Source organism: Pteronotus mesoamericanus, unplaced genomic scaffold (assembly GCF_021234165.1).
Source record: "Pteronotus mesoamericanus isolate MK-2021 breed Mesoamerican mustached bat unplaced genomic scaffold, CSHL_Meso_final scaffold_232, whole genome shotgun sequence".
Taxonomy (NCBI): domain Eukaryota; kingdom Metazoa; phylum Chordata; class Mammalia; order Chiroptera; family Mormoopidae; genus Pteronotus; species Pteronotus mesoamericanus.
In genome coordinates this window covers 148,215-165,023 of record NW_026555311.1, presented here as the reverse complement: position 1 = coordinate 165,023, position 16,809 = coordinate 148,215, and the positions used below count along the sequence as shown (strand labels likewise).

General features: G+C 38.1%; 1 pseudogene; it reads right to left on the bottom strand.

Moving 5' to 3' along the window:
- Positions 1–11,830: 11,830 nt before the first annotated feature.
- LOC129085407 (homeobox protein NANOG-like) lies at positions 11,831–12,748 on the bottom strand (annotated as a pseudogene).
- Between the last annotated feature and the right edge of the window lie 4,061 nt (positions 12,749–16,809).

Below are 16,809 nucleotides of genomic sequence, written 5' to 3'. Positions count from 1 at the left end.
ATTACTGGTCATTTTTATGTATATATCCATCAAATCTTTTTGTTTAAATCTAGCTCTACTATATATGTTTGTTATAATAGATATTTTTATTAATTAATATAAAATAAACACTCTCCTGTGCCATTACACTTCTAAAAAAAATTAGAGACCTTTTCCCAACTGTGTCTATATATAAATCTAATGATGGTGGACAAAGGATCAGAGAGGTAATATCACTGGTTCTGAAGACAGAGGAAGAGGCCATGAGCAAAGAAATGTGGTGGCTTTTAGAAGCTGAAAAAATTAAGGATACAGACTGTTTCCCAGAGCCTTCAGAAAGGCCATAGCACTGCTGCCACCTTAATTTTAGCCCAGTGCGAACTTTGATGAGCCTCTATCCTGCTGGACGGTAAGATGACAGATTAGTGTTGTTTTAAGCTACTTTTCATATTTTAAATTCTTATAAGCAATATCATCATGAAAAAAAAGTCTTTAAATATATTTCTGTGCTTGCTTAGTTTTCTGGTTTCCTTAAAATGAAGTGGAAAATCTAGTTTAAAGGGTATTAACCTTTATTATTTAAGAGTTTAACACCTATTTCCTTTATTGAGTGAGTTTACCTGGATTGCATTATCAATACTGAAAATCTTCTACCAGTTTTTGATAATTTTAGTGATAGCCATCTTTGGTAGGCAGGGAAAAGGAAGAAAGTAAAAAAGAGTGAAGGCCGTGAGAAGGAAGGAAGAAGGTATTGGCCTTTCTTTTGTCACATCACCCTCCTTCTGATTTCTTAAGGAATAAGCTTGGGCTTCTGGAGCCTGGGAGTAGGTGTGAGTCTAGGAGGCTGTCCCCAGTTGTAAGGAGACACCCCCTACCCTAACCAACCTGCTGTTCTGCAGGAGGGGAAAAAAGTCTAAATTGCTAATTGTCCCAATCAAAACCTCTGCAGAAGGAAGTCAGGTCTCCATGGAAACAATAAACAAAAAGGAACAAGTAAGCAGATAATAATGAATTTGATCTCTTTTTATCCAAATAATAATTTACAATTTGTTCTAAAAGTAACACCTCCTAAGCATCATAGTCATTTGAATCTGTGTTTATAACTAGAATCTTCTGGTAAATTGCTTTATTTCTCAGAATTTCAATGTTATGTTTCTTATTTGTAAAATGCAGGTTAAAAAAAACACATGTAGAATTTTCGTGATGATAAATGATCATGTCTACAAAGAACTGACAACAAACAGGGCTTGACATGTGGCAGGCAATCAATAAATTCTGGCTATTATTAATATTACACAAGTTTTAAGAATTGCCTCATTTATGTTTTAATTGCTTTGAAGTTGAAACCACAGTGTGGGCATTTGAACCTTCTGGAGAGCAGACTTTTCTTGAGTCTTCAGAGCCCTGGTGTGACATTCTCTGGGAGCTGGAGAGGTAGCCAGTCAGGATATTCATCACGGTCAGGCAGTAGTGTCAACATTGTCTCTTGACTTGCCTGTGGAAGGAGCTCTCTCTGCTATTGGCAATTTTTTGCCCACCCTCAGAAACCTTAGCAAACCACTTCAGTTTGGATGTAGCTGTAGTAGTGGTCCCATCTTAGGGAGTCTTAGGGACCTTATCAGTCATCCCCTATGATCCTGTGCTGGTTTCAGTGTCCTGAATGGGGAGACTGCCCTGGGAAAGCAGTTACTGAATAGCTAAGCTGGCAGCCTTGGTCTTGGCCTCTGGGCATTCAGCCATGTCCACCTTCTCATCAAATGATAGCCATCACCTTTTAAGGTCAGTGTTAACAGTCATCTCTGCAAATACTAAAGGGTTTTTTGAGGTCAGCCAGATGTCTTACTGGAGACAAATGGAAGTTCAACTAAAGAGAAGGGTTCGTCAGGGCAAGTTAAAAACCAACCTTGGTGTTTCCATGACACTTGATTTATTCATAAGCAATGCTCAACACAGGCAGCAGTTCCTTCACATCTTTTTACAAGAGAGATGTTTTATAGTAAAACACAGGGTGTGGGGAATACGTACAGCTACAATGAAGCGTAGAGACAAGAAACATCTTACAGAATTGTCTTCTTTCATTTGAGGCATTTTAGCTTTTAGAGTCCTTTTTGTAAGTTGTGTCATTTCACCATTCTTGTTATGCTATGCATGTTTTCATATTGTTCCTATTTTGGGTTGAGCAAATGAGGGCCAGAGAAGCGATGCTACCTGGCTGAGACACCCATTTATACAACAAGGTGGAGCTGAAAGGAGGTGGACAATGGCTGCCGCCATCTGAATAAGATGTGAGCTAATGTCCCACTTACTTCTCATTCATCCCGGAGGAGAGGTAAGATTTCCAACATATACAAGCAGGAAACTGAGCCACTAAAAAGAAGAGAACTCTCATACCCTCAGATATTGAGACTTATCTTAGCAAAGAACAAATCAATGGCCACCACATTGCCAAGGCCCTAACGCTATCACCAAGCATCTTGATGTGGAAGGCAGTAGTTTTGACACAATTAAAATGACAAGCTATTCATTAAGGTCCTTGAAGATATCTCAAAGCTGCATTTGCCCAAATAGTCTACAAAAATGACTGTTTATTACATCATTTCTGTACTGATACTAATTCTGAATTTCAAGTCAGGGAGCCCATAAAATGGTTCCCTTTAATGCTAGAAAAGTTTCCCAAACAATGTTAGCTGTGTGTGCCTATATGTGTCCCTATATGTGTGCATATGTTTGGGCATGTGTGTACACCCATCTGTGTGTGTATGCACGTGTGCTTGTGTCTGTGTGTATATCAAGATGGGGAGGGGTTTCCTGAACTTATGAAACAAAAAGTTTTCTAAGAATAAAAGTTTAGGGTTGCTCTAGTATAGGGGGGTTGAGTCAAGGCAAGTCAGTGGGTCTGTGAAGTCCCCAGCAATGAGGGCTGGGACTGAAGTCTCCCAATTCCCAGCAGGGGCAAGAGGATGCAGAGCTCAGGCTCTGGAGAAAGGTTGAGATGCTGATGGTGGGGGCTCCTCGGAAGCTAGGTTTCTGGGCCAGAAATAAGCCCTTGCAACAGGAATCTGTCTGATGTGCTCTGAGTAAAACTAACATCAAGCCCAGACTTTAATATATGAAGACTGATAATTTTTCCAGTCTTTGTCTCACAAAATAAATGCTTCTGTTTAAAAATAGTAAAAATTGGCCTTTGAAAGAGGTTTTGGAGATATTTGGTGGGATAATTGTCTATCTACCTTTCAACGAAGATATGTCAACATTATGGTAGATTTCATTAAATGTGGTTTGCACTAACATTTTGCAAAACAGTATTTTGTTCTTCTAGTAACATGAAAAGAGCAAATATGGTTGAAATTCCTATTCTTATTTCTTTTCTCTACTTAATCTTATCCTTTACCTCACTGAAATCAAACACTAAAAAGTCTTGAACATAATAAACAGATTTCTATCATTTCTCCTTATTAAAATCTCTTATGAAAATTTTTTATTATCTTTGCCAAATTAGCAAAGTGAGATCAGGACTAATCAATACTAAAACATAATTGCTTTTTGTTTTTCATTGCTGTTGGGGTTGTTTCTTAATGATAAGTAGGCTTTAATAAAATAATTTGAGACTCTTCAGAAACAAGGATGTGCATGGTCAAGAAAGAAGCAAATGCTAATTGAGAAAATTTCACATTTTCATGAGAATTAAATGGACATAGAGAAATAATCCTCAATAGAGTCAACAATTCTTTCTTTTCTAGGGAGGACCATAATTATGACCCCATTCTCAGCTGGCTGGAAAGAGCAAAGGAATTACAAATTCTCTACTCTTACCCAACCCTGTTAGTACAAGCAATCAATTATTTGCCTTTAATGTGGTAGCAATCAAAAGTCTTGGCAATTTTGTGTGCATATATGTGATGTTTATTTTTAAATAATATTTTTATTCTAAAATAAATAATGCTTTGATCCTCATAATCAGTCTCAAGGTACATTTCTGACATTTCCTTAGACTAAATTCTAGAAGAGTACTAGGCAAACAGTATGAACATTTGGAGATTTTGATATAAATTTTCAAAGTTGCAGTCAGAATCTTGGAGAGAATACCTACGTGGCACATTGCAAATGCTTAATAAATGTTCATTAAATCAATAAATACATTTAAAGGATCAGTGTTGTATTCCTTAAGTTTGTTTAAAATGCGATCCATTGACAGAATTTGAATTCGCATACAGTGTCCCAGACTTGCTGACAATGAGTGAGACTTGTCCTACCCTTCATTCCTATCTGACCAGAGACACCAGGATCAGAAGGCCACAACTTTCAGGCACACCTTCCAATAGGTACCCCCAGCAAGTGCATTCTCCTGGGTCTATCTGGAAAATAGACTCATAACAACCACTCTCTGAGAGTGATAGTGCTCTGTGGGATAGCTCTTTAAGGTCTTCAATTCAAGGCAATATAAGCACAAAGACTGCAATAGTGTTCCGAAATGGATATTATTAACATACACCGATAGACAAGAATCCAAAAGATTGCCTCTGAACACAGTGCTGGGCCCAGATGCACAGCAACAGACTCTGCCCTCAACTTCTGTGCAAGGAAATATGGAATAACAGCCAGACACTGTTCTTTGAGGGTGTTGCTTTGGGTTTTAATTTCTGCTTTCTGGAATGTTCTACTGTTCCTGTCATCGGAACCTGGGCGTGGGAAACCCGATATTTGCCCAGCTCCTGGGGTTTTGCAGTCTGCTGAAACACCTGGTTCTATAGCGGTTAGAAACCTTTAGAAACTTCACTGCAGAGTCTTTCAAACTCAGAGACCCTTCATAGATGATGAGCTCTTTCCTGTGGATTTTATGTATTTTTTAATCCCTCGTAAAAAGTAAAGATAATTTTAAAAACTTGCCCAGGGCTATTTAGGACACAGTACTTTTATTAGATGCATCTGTTTCTGACTTTTCAGCTTTGGCTGGGGAACCTGCATTTTCATGGCAGAGGGAGAAGAGAGCAGACGAGTGCCATTAGTTCACTGAGGTGAACTTCCGTGACAGCAATTCTAGAGGCGATTGTAATAGCTCTTGCAGGATCCCCAAATGCTCCGCCTTAGACATTTTAGGTGTTTGTGGTTGAGCTAACTATGATGAGTGTAGTGACCTGAAAACACTGGTCTTGGAGCCCAGAACATGCTCCTTGTAGACAAGCTATGTGACCTCACTAATCCCCAGCTTCCACATCTGAAAACTGAGAACAATAACACCCAGATTCCAGAAATCTTCAACAGCTTGTATGTGGAGAGCATGAGGCACTATTCTAAGAGTAAACATTGAATAAATAGTAATTGTGAGTCATAAAGTGAGTCATATAACTGCTATGTAAAAGTTTAAAAAATACATTTCTATAAATCCTACAAGCTTCTACTGAGGAGCCCAGATCCAGCTGGAATCCAGGGTCATACTAGAAAGCTTGCTGCACTGAGTGAAAATGAATATGCCTCCAGAATGGAGAAGAAAACCTTTTGTCTTCTTTTTAAAGTACGATTCATTGGAATTTATTGAGTAATTACAAAATAAGGACTAGGGAATGAGAAGACACTTAAAGCTGAATAGTGAAGGTTTTTAGTGAGTTCTTTCAGTCCTATTTTATTCTGTCGACTGAGAGGATTTCTCCAGAACAGGGATTCACTTGGAAAGCACAAGGCCGCCAATCCCATGATGAGAATTTGCAAGAAGAGAAATCAGTGGGTGCTATTTGGTCTTCTTACAACATTTCTGTTGATTCAACCTGATGTTGTGAAATCCATTCCAAATGTTTACAGAAGATGCATACTCTAAGGCTGAGTTATGAATGAAAAGGCAGATTGACATCATTACAGTAACAGGATTTATGGCCAAGTGTGGTCATGCTTTCTCACAGAGATTTACAGTCTGAAGGCAACATAGTCATAGCCTTGCTTGCTCATAATATTAAAATAGCCTATAATTCTTTCCTATCAGGGGATTTAAGCATTTATGCACTCTATTCTCACATCTGCCAGAACTTAAGAAAATCCTAAAGGATGGTGGCTATTGACTTTAATCAGCCATCAGGGCTTAACCTAATAAAAACTGGCTTCCAAGACATACATAATTAAATAACCATATTTGGAAGCCAAAAAATGCTTGTGCTTTTCCTGGTAAATGATATTATTATAATGATAGAAATGTAAATTCCCTAATTCTGCAGCTCAAAACCACTCAATAATGTGTGTGCCATTTAAGTAAGCAAGTGGCGACAGAGTCATTATTTTAATATCTTTAAAATGTTGGCATGTCTGACATATCCAAAATGAATTCAAACCTTCCTTTACAAAAATAAAATTTCAAAATGTTATTTTTCATTAATAGGAGAAGATACATCCACTCTTTTTATATGTCTGGCTAAACTTGTGTAGAAATGAATAGCAGGAAGCCATAATGAGTAAAAATGTAATCTGAATAAAAACATATTACATTTCTTTACCTCCTGTGGAGTCAAATTTGAAAGGAGAGAGAATGAAAGACACTGCCATGTAATTTCATTTGGGGTAAATATGTCCTTTGTTCTGGCTCAAAGAAACACACAACGTATGAATTAGCTCAGCACTAAATTCCAGGTGGCTGTGTCCAGAGGATACTGATGATGGAGCACAGGAATAACCCCTGCCAGGAGGAAAGACATTCTCAGGAGCACTCAATCCAAGTGCCCAAAGCTAAGACATCCTGCATAAACCTCCCTTTCTGGGGGAACTTGACACCATGCTCAGCTAACAATGGCAAGACAAGCAGCTGTTATATGGTGCACAGACTGAAGGAGATGACCCTTTCTAAGTCCAAGCACTTTGTAGGAAAAATAGGAGCAGAGCTGGAGGGATAGGAGGAGCAGCCCTGTGCCTGTCCATCATTTGTGACATTCTCAGCAATGCTCAGCAATGGGATGAGAGAACTGGAGCAGAAAACTTTGCAGGAGCCAAAACTGACATATTCAAATGCCAGGAAGAACGTCAGGAGAAAACTGAAAACTAGAATCATAGCCGGTGGTGTCAGGGAGAAGCCTGGACCCCATGTCTCTAGAAAGAGGACAGACCTTCTTTAGAACCTGTCAGATACTGCTCTGCAAATGCTGGATTAGATTTCTTGGTTGTTATGAAACTGGAAATTTTCATCTTAGGTAAAAGGGCTTGCTGTTGAACTGCTAAAAAATAAATCACATTTTAAAAATATTGTGTAGGACCAAAAAAAAAAATGTGTTTAAGCATATTTAGCCCATCCCCCACTTCTGACTTTGATTTCAACTCTGAATCATAAAGACCCATAATCAGAAAAGCAATGAAAAGTACCTGCAATCACCATAAAAACCATGAAACAAAGAGGGATAATTCTGTGAAAATGGCCCAAAACAGGACCTGATGACACAGAGCAAGAGTGACAAAAGACAAGAAAATCACAGGTAAGATATACAAACTTCCTGTAGTCACATTTGAGTGTGGTGGTGACCAGCACCACAGTGAAAAAAACATGTGTTGCTACTATAAGGCAAAGTATTTACTTGTTAAATATGCAGAAATACATAATTGCAAAAAATTTACAGTCTGTTACATAATCTGGGATTTGTAAACCCCAACTAATCCTTTCTGTTGTCCTCATAAAGCCATGAATTAACAGCAAAAGCAGTTTCATGTATTTTTAAAGACCAGAATACAATACAGTTAAAAATGCAATAACTGTACCCAAGATTAGGTGTCTGGAGGGGGCTGATCAGATAGGATCACCCCTCAAAGAACCCTGGGTAAATAAGGCTGGATCTGTATGGTTGTTTCAAACACTTCACACTCATGGTAGACATTGCCAATTTAAAAACTCTAGGAAAAGAAAAATGACTTCTGATATCTTGTCATTTTTTCCCTAAATTGCTATCATATGATATTCAAGACAATTCTGCATGTCTAGGGAAAAGTTATATTTTTAAAGAGACTACTCGTATTTATTTTCATTTTAATAAAAACATGCTGGGCTTTCATTGTAAGCACAGTATAAAGGTAAATAATGTGGAGATATAAATGTGCAAGACTGTGAGGATATAAGAGAATATAAGAAGTTTGCAGTCTCAGGTGAGAATCAAGACTAATTCTTTGGAAAGAGGTATGAATGTCATGGGCATCCAGTGGAATTGGAGGCCACTGACATCATGACCAAGAGAAAGTGGGAGGTGAGGGCAAGCGGTTGATGCATCAGGATCAAGAGGGGAAAGGGCAGTGGAAATGAAGCATGTGGAGTTTATCAAGACTCTGTCCAGAGGGCAGCGGAAGAGTGGGGTGACAGCTACAGGGGCAGAGTCCAGGGAGGGCTATGCACTAGGATGAAACAAGCTATAGCAAGTTTGCTTCCCCAAATGCCCCTTATGTAGCGAGAATAAAATTGAGGCAAGGCAAAGACAGGGAAGGAACCCTTCTAGTAATAAAGTGTCTGAGAAGCTGAGATCTATTCCAGCAGCAGGAGAAATGCCTGTCCTCCCATGGGAACAATGACATTGTGTCCTTTTTAACAAGTGGTGAGCACATAAGCTGTGGGTTTGTCATGGAAAAATGAGGAGGTTCTTATGTGGCTGCTTCTGTGCTGTGAATCAGGGCAGATGTGAGCTTCTGGGATGAGAGAGAAAGGTTTAGTGTCTGTAGCTTTTTGGAAAATTGGCTTATTAAGTATTAGATATGTGTGGTATTTCTGTGAGTATTCAATCAAGATCTTATTTTGTTTTTCATTTAGGAATATTTAACCTAGTCAGCAGTCTTGTAGTATATCCCACAATTTGATGACAGCTCACAGTGTCTATATGCTCACATCCTGAAAATTCTTCAGCTGAGGGTTTAAGAGCCAAATTCAGGTCATTTCCTAGAATGTAAAGAATGATTTTCAAGCCTCAGAGAGTAAGTGGCAAGCCGATAGAGCTGGAATAACTTGCTCAGGTTTATTAGTAAAGACATTTGGGGTCGCTGCTGGAGACACCAAAGATAAGAGATGCGCTGGAAGGCGGGTGGCCTGCCTTCTCGCTGTGAGCAATGCTCAGCTCGGCTCCGCACGTCTCAGTGAGTGTGGAGAAGAGCTTCCCTGAGAGACTTCAGAGTCCCCTTTTAAGTTCCAGTAAACTCCTCATACAGACCTGTGCACCAGCAGCAATAGCATTCTCTTTCTCAAGTCCTAGGTACCAGCTCAAGGAGAATCATCATCATCATCATCATCATCATCATCATCATCACTATCATCATCAAAGAGGTAATATGTTTTTTTTTAAAAAAGAGTGGACTTTAAAATGTCATAGACTCATATCCCACCTGTACCACCTACTGTACTGATCCAGTTGTCTTGAACATGCTAAGCACCCCTACATACCAATAATATCTTATTGTTGAGAGGATAAACCTCTAAACATTGATCCCCATGAGAAAATCACAAATACAATTTTTCTTCCTCTTTCTATTAACTATACTTGTCAGTGGTAAAGTGGTAAATTTATTTGAAGAAAAAATGCTTTTTAAATTTTAAATACAGTGTAATATTAAAGAAAGGAGTTTCATATCTCACTATGAACACACTTCAAAAATACAAGTAACTCATGGGTTAATTTTTAAAAATCAAACATTTTCACAGGGTATAGTATCAAAAGTAGATTTCCTCCATTTCAATGACAATTTCTATCTCTAAAGGATAAACCAGTGCTTTCATTTTCTTTTCTTCTTTCTTTCTTTCTTTTTTGCTTTTTTGCTTTGCCCACAGGGGAGGGGATCATATGTAAATGTATATATGCATTCATTCCTATGTTATTTCTGCATATCAAAATAATTATGGAGCTTTAAAAAAATTGTTTATCCTCACCCAAGGACATTTCTTCATTGCTGTTAGAGAGAAAGGAAGGGAGACAGAGAGAGAAAGAGAAAGATCAATTGGTTGTTTTCTCATATACTCTCTGACCTGTAATCAAACCTGTAATCTGGGTATGTGCCCTGATCAGGAATTGAACCCATAACCTTTTGGTCTACAAGATGATGCTCTAACCAACTGAGCCACACTGACCAGGACATAACTTTTAAATTTAAAATATGTATGTTTCAAGAACAAATTTGCAAGACTCAAACTACCTGATTTCAAGACTTATGAAGCTACCATAATCAACACAGTGTGGTTTTGGCATAAGGATAAAGTAGGTTAGAGTAACATGATAGAAATTCTAGAAATAGATGCTCACAAAGGCATTGCAATGACTGTGGAAAGAACAGTTTTTTAATAAACAATGATGAAGAATTTTCTCAATACAGCCATGAGAAAAGTGAACCTCGGATACAAGCTCACACCGTAGAAAAGAAGATATGATCTAAAATCATAAAGCTGCTGGAAAAAAATTTAAGAGTATCTTCACAGCTTAGGGGTAGGCAAAGGTTTCTTAGAACACAACAAGCTGTAAAAGAAAAAAAATAATAAAACAAATTGCAGCAGAATTAAATCTATGCATCGAAAGTTAAGAAAATAAAAAAGACAAATTTTGAGAATACTTCACAGAACTGTATCTGAAAAAATACTTAAGTACAGAATAAAGAATTGCTACATACTAGTTATGAAAATACCAAAAAAAAAATATGAAAAAGGGCAAATGTCCTGAAAAGCCGAAGGCAAACATGTAGTAAACACAAAAAAGGCATTCCCTATCATTAGCCATCAGAGAAATGCAAAATGAAGACTTCGCTGAAATAAATGAGACCGACAATATCAAACACCAATGACACATGGAATGGGAACTTTCTTATACAAATGGTGAATGTGTAAAATGGTACAACCACTCTGGAAAACTGGCCATTTTTACAAAGTTAAACACATTCCTACCTTTTGACCCTGGAATTTCTTTTCTGGGTATTTACTCAAGGAAAATAAAAACAAATGTCCAAGAAAACAGTTGTACAAGACTTGATAGCATTTTTATTCCCAAGAGCTGCAAACTGAGAACAATTAAAATTTTCATCAGCAGAAGAACAGATGAGCTCTTTGTAATCATATCGCAGAGAGTGATCAGCCATAAAAAGAAGGAACTGCTGATACATGCAGCAACACGGATGAGTCACAGAGACATGCTGATCTAAGAAGCCGGGCACAAATGGGAATGCATGATCTCATTTGTAGGAACTTCAAGAACAGACAAAACAAATTCTGATATAAATCAAAATAGTTGTTGCTAATAGGAGGTGGAACATTTGTAAAAGGGAACACCAAATGGGTTTCTGGGATGATTCTTTTTTTTTTTAATGGAAAAATAGATGTTTTATTTATTTGTATTTAAACTTACAAATCAACCAGCCAAACTGGTAGTATCATAATATAGCAAAATATAAAACATCTTCTACAAATACTTGAGTAATAAATTGGGGGTTGTAGCAAAACAGCAAAAGGGGCAGAGGAAATCAGTGAAGTATATTGTAGCTCAACCATTCACCTGAATTGAGGTTTTTAACAAGTTTCCCAATCCCAGAAAACACAAATAATCTTTTATCACACATCTTTGTATTTTTACTTTCTATTCTTGAGATTCAGATTCTATACCCTAGAATGATTCTAAATAGAATTATATTTAATTATCTATAGCCAGAGACATCTTATATGTCTACAGCAACAAGGCTACAGAAATCTGATTAGACTCATCATACCTCAGCTGCACCCCTCCAAACTGGCATAATAGGCAAAATGAGAAGCAGCATCTCAAGGCAGAGATACATAGAAAAATCCTAGGAGGAAAAAAAAAATCCTAGGAGAGATAAATCCACTGCCCAAATTGAGATTGAATAATATGCCTGTAGTTGCACAGGATGTTCATGGCTATATGTTTCTGGAGTCAGGTTGCATGTTCATGGAGTAATCTGGGAATAAATCCATGGTTTACCGGGTACTATATAATACACAGAGGAGAGGTTTGCAATATTGCATCATAGCTTTCCCCATGAGTGCCTAAGGTGGCCTCTAAATCACTGATGGGAGTTTGCTGGCCTGGATTTGGGGCTGCAGGGATTCCTCTCCATAACTATAGAACTGATTGTTCCAGGCCTGGTTGTTCCAAACCTGGTTATTCCAGGCTTGGGGGCACCAGGTCTGACTATTCTAGGAATGATAGTTCCAAGATGGGCTGTTCCCAGGAATGGTTGCTGCAGGTCTGGTTGCTCCACAATGAAAGGTTCCCAGAAGCACTCACCAGACATCCCTGGTGATGACAGGATGAGAGGCCCAGGGACTCTGTAGTTGCTGAGCTCATCTGAGTTACAAGGTTGCTATTCTTTGGCCAGTTGCACTTCTGCCACCTCTTACATTTTATTCTCTGGTTCTGGAAGCAGGACTTAATCTGTTCATAGCTAAAGTTCAGGATGTTGGAAAGTTCTTGCATCTGCTGGAGGCTGAGATATTTCTGTCTCTGAAATCTCTCATTGAGAATACAGAGCTGGGTCTGTGAAAAAACGTTTCCGATCCTCTGTTCCTTGACCTGACCTTTCACTATACTATCCTCTACAGAAGTGAGTGGTATTAAGATGGGACTGGTGGAAGAATCAGGGTTGTTCTGAATAAGCAGGTCAATGGAGGAAGGAAGAGAAGAGGCAGTCTCTGTATGGAGTGTCTCAGCAGATGACATTTGCAAGATGCATCGTTTTCTTCAGGCTCATAAATCTCAGGTGCTGGTGAAGGTTCACTAGAGTTGGATGCTTCAGGGCAGGGCAGGCTTTGGGGAGAAGACAAATCCACACTCATGTTGGTGAGCTAAAGGAGGGAGAAAAGCACCTCAAGAGGTAAATGGTAAGACAGAAGAGGTTCGAGAAATACAAAGATCTCCAGATGTAAAAGTATCAAGAAGATAGGATAAAATGAGACACGTTGCAATAACTGGGGCCAACGAGCCCAATCTAGCTGGGATGATCCTTGATTGGGTTATTGGTCAATGACACATATATTCAACAAAATGCATGGAAGTATGCATTGAAGATCTGTGCCTTTCTTTGCACGTAACTTTTAATCCTAATTTAAAAGATATATCAGATCAGTCTTCCCATATCAAGGCAAACACATCAACTTCATTGGTTAAAACAGCCTCTAACATCAATAACCAGAACTGTGTTTAAGTTAAGATTGTAAGGATTTTCTCCAGATCAGATTCTATGAGTTTCTACATTATACTCCATCTGATTCTTTTAGAGAATATGACGTTTTCAATTTCTATGACTGTAGAGTATCTCTGTTGTAGAAATTTACCTCTATTCTTAAATCAGTTATATCCTTAGAACCTGGCAAATATGCAACAGGGAACTAGGCAAGTTCATTTTGTTTACACCTACTTTAACTCACTTGATATATCTGACTTGGCCTCAGCAAGGTACTGACAGATTAAATTGTACATTAGTGTCATATTTAGAGAAATGAGGTGGGACTTGAGGGAAAGAATAGATATAGCACAACAAAATTACTTAAATAAGTCAGTACCCCAACTAAAGTTTTTTGGGAATAGGGCTGCTGGCAGGCCTTTTGTGCAAATTTTTAAGGGTAGAGATTATTTAAATTCAGGTGGTTGAGGTGAGGAAATGCAGGAGAGACCAAGAGAACATTAATAAAAGTGAGGGCAAAATAGAAACTGCCAAGTCAGGGCCAGCTGCTTGCCAACATGAATGAAATTATAGGAATCATTTGGATGACTTAAAGGCCAGAGATAAAAGCACAATAAATTCCCAGAAAACTAGATTACATAGAGTACCATTCAAAATTAAAAAGTTACACAAATCACAGTTTTGAAATAAAGGGTATTTGATTTTTAATTAAACTCATACAGTTCATTTTCAGTTAGTTTATGACCATCACTTTTTAAAAAAGAAATATATATAGATATATGTATACACATACACATATTCAAGTCATCCTAAAATTACACTCAACCTTTGATTTTTCCAACCATTTTCTCTTCCAGTGAGCTTAGTATTTTTGTTACTATGACAACATGTTATACTACAATTCCTTTTTTTCTTTTTTTTTTTTTTGACAGTGTGTACTAAGGGTTGGTTGAAAAGATATAGTAAAAAAAAAAATCGTCCATTTAATTATATAGATCCATCTTCTTTTAGATCTAAGGGATTTTTAAAAACTCATCACAGGTCACCAGATTGCAAAGATAAGGACCCCACAGTGGAGTGACCACATTCTGAAGGTGGAATTCTCCTTATGAAACACTTTATGAGTGAATGTGTGACAAATGCTAGGGAGTTAAAAAGGAAATGTTTTCTTTATCTCCCTATGACAGAATTGTAACAGAAGGTAAGGAAAGCTTTCTGTTCAGTTAAATAGCAGATTGGCATTTGGTACAAATTGAGGATGTTTTTAAAAAATTCTGTTATCCCTGTGGATGACAAAGACACCAATGTAATAAAAAGAGAGAATTATTGTATCTTACATCTCAATATCTTCCCTTTGGATCTGAAATATGATTCAATAAAGGAGAGGTGAAAACAGATTATTAAGCAGGACACGGCACTTTGTCAGTTCATCCTGAAAAAAAACCATTTCTGTGCCCAATGTTGTCATTTTTCATAAGCACTGACAATAAGTCAGAAGGCTGCAGCTGTGTTTCTCGGGTAGCTGACCAGTGATTAAAACATCAAGATGGCTAACCTTGAGCTATTTTATGTTTTTTAATCGAGAAACCTTTAGAAAACAATAAGTGAAATATTAAGATGTTACCACAATGGCAACAAATAGTATCACCGGGAAATGCCCAGTAGAAATGCAAACATGATTTACTCTAGACTTTTCTCATGCTCTGTATTACAATCATACAAAATATATTGGGAAATTAGGAACATTAAAAATTTGCCTTTGATAAAGTGCAATGTGAGGGAAGTCATAATATCCATGTGCATTTAAGTATTTTTCCAAACTTGAAAATGCAGTTTGTTTTATTATAAAAAAGAACGTATCACAGCTTATGATACATCGCCTTTCCTAAAATTCTGTTCCATGTTAGTGAATCAAAATATACTCCAATCTGTTTTGAAGTGTAAAGTGCCAAGTTGCTTTGTAATATTCCCAAGTTCCATCGAGGAAAAAAAATGAGAGAACACTAAACTCGAAAGTACACGACTGGTTTTTATTGCCATAGTTGAATAAATCAGATCTTCTGGTGGACAATAGACATGAGTACATAGAAATGTTTATATTTCCATATATTTGTTTTCAGTAGGAAATGAAATCATTAAATGATACCAATAAAAAAAATAAAGAGCCAGATTTAGACCTGTGTGAAAGTGATGTTCCAAAAGCCCAAGCACTGTCCACTGTGTCATCTGCCTCCATCTGAACACAGGACGAGAGGAAGGAGGAGGAGGAGGAGGAGGAGGAGGAGGAAGACAGTGCAGTCCCAGGGGTGCCTGAGAAAGGAAAGTACAACACGGGAGGAAAGCCAGGGCCTTCAAGGACAAATGGCCTGCTTTTCCTCACATTTAGGGCCAGGCTGTCTTTGGATGACATTAAAAGGCAATCGTCCCTTTCTAGCAATAATTTTGGTAACTTCCAAGTATCATAAATCACCTTATATGGATGCTCTTAAAATCCACCCAAACATTCAGGAACCCTACTTAAAATTCCCCCCCTCTTCTGCTCCTACTCCTTCTCATCCAAAGCACTCACACAACCACATAACTTGAAGAGAAGTGATTCTTAAGCAGGTTTTTAGGAAAGCAATTGCATCCATCATATATGTACTTAAGCCCTTGGGGATCCAAAAGCCCTGAAGTAGTTACCCCTTCCATAGCTAGACGTTCTTAAGTAAGGATTTTCAAGCACAATTATGTGACCTTCAATTCAATTCCTTTCCAACAAATAACAGAAAATTAACCTTGACCTATTTAAAATGATCTGAGTCAGTTTTAGGTGGGTTTGCATCCACATTGGAGGGAGGCATGGAGAGGCAAAGTTTGGGGTGGGGAGGAAGGAATCTGGTCCTTGAACAAGTTCTCTATCCATGCTAACACCCTGTGAGATGCCCACATTCCATGTGTCTCCAGTCACTAGGTCCCACAGACTGTTGTCCTCATCACTGAAAATGTGGTCTTTCCTTTACGAATATGTACCTATTATCTCCTGAGCACTAAGGAGAGTTGGCTACTCCCTGCACATTGCAGGATATCAAGGCCACCTCCTCTGGAGACCTAGATGCAGGCCAAGGCTAGGTGTTAACGAGCAGGGTGAAGACTTCTCTCTGGAACACAGACTAATAATTAACCTAACTCTTGTTTCCTTTCCCCCTACTCCTCTCCTTCCCTTTTCTTTTCTTTTTCTCCAGCTCAAAGAGTTTTCTGCTCCTCTACTGAAGGGAGACCATCTCTTAATAACCAAATACTCATGTGCCTCTTATTCAAATGCTGTGGATCTTGACTTTTATAGAATGTTTTCTTACTTTATTAAATCTTACCAATATTTAAGAGATAAACATACAGATGAGTAGGCTGTAGTATAGAAGTCTTACTTTTATGAGAGAATTGAGAAGCTGCTAAAACAATTCCAGCTATTATTTTCAGTGATGCTCTTATTTTTATCGCAGGACTCCAGGTAACAGTCGGCCTCAACTGCGGCCACAAAGGCAGGAGATCCCCAATGAACCCTTTTAACAAAGCATCAACAAAGAAGCATTGTTTGCAAAGCCCCTCATGCATCCAGGCTTGTTGATGTCACAGGGAGCCCTCACTCAGCCCCTTCTGGACAGTTCTAATGGTGCACCTTCTTTCCTGTATGGGGTGTAATCTGAAAGTTTTATTTTACTGTGGTCATGCTCA